This window comes from Ascidiella aspersa, chromosome 1, assembly GCF_963924565.1.
Source record: "Ascidiella aspersa chromosome 1, kaAscAspe10.2, whole genome shotgun sequence".
NCBI lineage: Eukaryota > Metazoa > Chordata > Ascidiacea > Phlebobranchia > Ascidiidae > Ascidiella > Ascidiella aspersa.
The window spans coordinates 37991720-37995501 of NC_139447.1; the positions used below are offsets into that span (position 1 = coordinate 37991720).

A 3782-nucleotide genomic window follows, 5' to 3' on the forward strand; every position below is an offset into this window, starting at 1 on the left:
GAAGCCGCAAATCTAATAATAATCTCAAGCTGTGTAACCTATCCTTAGCGAAACATTGGCTTAAATTTATTCTGTTGACGGCCTTTAGCACATTACGTTTTTGTGCACTAAAATAATTAATTTAAAGTATAAATATCATTATCCTAATAACATAGAAATGTTGGGGAGGAACAAGTCACTTTATATATTTATATCTTATATTTATATTTAAGACGTATAAGTTAACTTTATCTAAGATTCTAAAATCTAAATGGTCACGATTCACATTCGGCTATGCACAGCACTAACACGAGTATAAAAATAGCTTAAAGCCTAGTTACTTTCATGTACTAAAACTTCTATGTTACTTTTGGCAGAAAAGTTAAAATCCTTAAACTTAAAAGTATCCAATCCATAGAACTTACATGAATGTGCACTGTGATCAGCCCTGCCTCTGTAGTACTGACCAACATATACGCCATATTCATAATAATATGCCGGGTGTCTTCGGAAAGGCTATTATCGAAACTAGTTGGCTCTATCAAAATTGCAGTGCAAGCAAGGTAGCCTGACCGCTAACTACGTTTTCTAGCCTTGCCTTGCTTGCACTACAATTATGATTAGGCTAACAGATTCCCGCAATAGCCTTTTTAAAAGGAACCTGTTTGCAAAAGATAAGTAATATATATTTGTTTTTTTTATTTTTAGAGTGCAAAGACGACCCCAGTTACAAGACTGTATGCGGTTATGTTGTTCTGGCAAGAGCTTGTAAAGAGACTTCAAACGAAGCAGTACTAAGAATATGGTGTCCAAAGTCCTGCGGATTCTGCCAAGATAAAGGTAAATACACATTCTGTATATTTCAGGGGTTCTTAACTGGGGTCCATGAACCCAAGTTTTATTGGGTCCATAAAGGCCTACTTCAAATATTAGTCCATACTTAAGAAGTAATCATTTTGTCATAGAAAACAGTTTATTTAAGAAAAAAACGGAGTATTAAGACTTCATTCCACTTTCACATTTTTGGATCAAAATCAGCAGATTTATGAAGTCTATTTGTGTTGTGACTTCACTACATGACGTCATTTATGAATTTTTTTAGCCTACCGTGGTCTACGCGAAGTAAAAAAAAATTTATTGGTCCGCGGTTAAATAGTTTAAGAACCCGTGGTACATATACAATGAAAGATATGTACACACATACATGTGTGCTTACAACTGAGATCTAGCCCTTCGAAGCTGCTTTTTGACCAACGACTACGGCTTACATATCATTAGTACACCGAAGGCCATCGCAGACTCTAACCGAATCTGTCGATCAATGATGAAGCAGGACAGACTAGAAAAACAACTAGCCCGCAGTGAGGTTCGAACTCACGACCTCCGGTCAAGCCGGGACCGTCGCTCTACCAACTGAGCTATGCAGGCTCAGAAGGGACATATAGTGTGTAATTCGCGCAGGTTCGTAAGCTCGAACTAGTATTTTCATTAATTCCCTGCAGGGCTGCGGAATCGGACTCGGGACCTGGGGGGTGCATGTACTAGTTTTATTCATTAAAGCCGGTATGAGGGAAGGCAGCGTATACATATCAGCGAAGCTTTGGCGACAATTCATTTAACTCACATTTTGTAAGCGAACAAACATAAGACATTAGCATGTATAAGAATTTAATTATATAAGTGTTATTGTTGTATATTTAAATTTTACATAACTTTTCAAAAGAAGAGTTTAATTGTGCGACGATAAAGGTAAATACACACTCAAGCCAGGGCTTTTTCAACTGGGACAAAATTTGTACCAAAATAAGGTAATGTTAACATAGCTCGGTTGGCTATTATAGGCTGGCTTACGTCCATATACGCCGTATAGTAAAAAAACCAAGTAACTAACAGCAAAAAGAGCAACCCAGTTTGAACGTTACACCGTATTAACACCGTTGTATCTGTTCAACACATCAAGGTGTTTATTTATGCGCTGCGGAATATTGCTAATTCGAATAATAAGAATAACGTCCCGCCTTTTATAAAGTGAACTTCGAATAGATTTCATTCACATTAACTGATGGTGATACAAGTTCGTAACGAAACGTCTTAATCAAGATGCTATCGATATACTCAACCTATAAGGCCTTGACATTCATTTTGATTATCAAGCGTCAGTACAGATCCGTACATAGTGTACCTGTCCTAAGTAGATTGGTATGCATTACAGTAACGTTTACATTAACTGATAATGATGCAAGTGCGCATCGAAACGTCTTTATCAAGATGATGACAACTTACTCGACATTTTTCGCTTTAACAATCATTCTTAAACCATATAATTATTTGTATATATCCAGTTTCGTTATTTCACCCATTAAAACAAAAAGTATATTTACAATTTTCTGAACTGTCTTTGTATTTAGTTGTTGAAATGTGGAGTCAGTGGAACACTTGCAGTCAAACTTGTGGAACCGGGATTCAAACAAGACGCAAAGGAAAGCAAACTCAAGCAAGGCAATGCCCCGCTCTGCAAGACTGCAAGTAAGTTGCTGGTGGGGGTTGAAAACCAACATTTAAAATTGGTGTGGGCTTTAATCATTGAGTGTTATTTAATTTTACGATTTCAGGTCAAAACGTTGAAAAATGGTTAGTTGAATGGGCTTCGATTTACAGCCTGTTTAATATGCGAAACCAACACCTAAAAATAAATAATGCATTCTACTATCAATGAACATGTTTTTGATGGTTTATGTCAGAGATTGGCAACCAACGGCCCGCGGGCCAGGTCCGACTCGCCAACGCAAATCATCTGGCCTGTGACCTAGTTTACAAACTGGGCATGAGGCCATTCCTCATATATTTCAGGGACTTTAACTACAAAAAACAATTTTGCGCTTCAACTAGCAACCTTTTTTGCGCTTTGCGCAAACTTGTTCCAGCATCAAGTGTAACATATAGTTAGAACACTTTTCAATTGCAAAATAACATCATTTTATCCCTGATTAGCAGTCGTTGCCATTGTTATACTAGGATTCGTAAAGTATACACAGCTGAAATTTAGAAGCCCGCACAGACCTCTCTACATTCAGTTTTGGTCCGCGACTAGAAAAGGTTGCCCACCTGGTTTATGTAATAATATCTTACTGCTTACTTCAGATGCGCCAGTGACGAATGTGGGCCGAACACTTGCGTCGATCTTTACGCCTCGTGTTCCAATGTGGCCGTTAGCTTCTGTTCAGTCGTGCTAACGATATGCCCAAAGCACTGCGGCGTGTGTAGCAGCCAATGTACGGTTTGCGGTAAGTAAAACATTATGTAATAAAGTCTATTATTAGCTGTTATTTTAACCCAAAACCTCGGTTCTTTACTTTAATAATCTTCCTATCGAGAAATTGGTAATGCATAATACAGTATATTTGTGGTTTTGACAAGAGTGACATTATTGTAAAATGTATTTAGCTTTACAATAGTCACAACGATTTTACTATTAGTTCTTGCTTAAATACAGGGTTGCCATTTCGTGCTAATTTCTAAGATGTGTGATTATTTTTAGTGGAGTGTCTGCGAAAATACAAATGTGCTTATTTCAGTTGTACGCTTTGTTTGTATTAATTTTATTTCCAACAATGTTTTTCAACTACTTATCTTGATACTGTTGCCTTTTTGTCATGCAAACGAAAACAGCAACACATCTGAAATTACGCAATGTACAATAAATATTCCATTACATGTGGTTATACATTAATTATTGCTTGTGATGCTACAACATTATGCATAAATAATCCAATTATAACCTGTAATGCAAACCTTAGGCATCC

At 37.0% G+C, this 3782-nt stretch overlaps 1 non-coding gene across 1 annotated transcript; it reads right to left on the reverse strand.

Moving 5' to 3' along the window:
* Positions 1-1332: 1332 nt before the first annotated feature.
* Trnaa-ggc (transfer RNA alanine (anticodon GGC)) lies at positions 1333-1407 on the reverse strand. The gene has a single exon. It is a non-coding gene; the product is annotated as a tRNA-Ala (tRNA).
* Positions 1408-3782: the final 2375 nt, after the last annotated feature.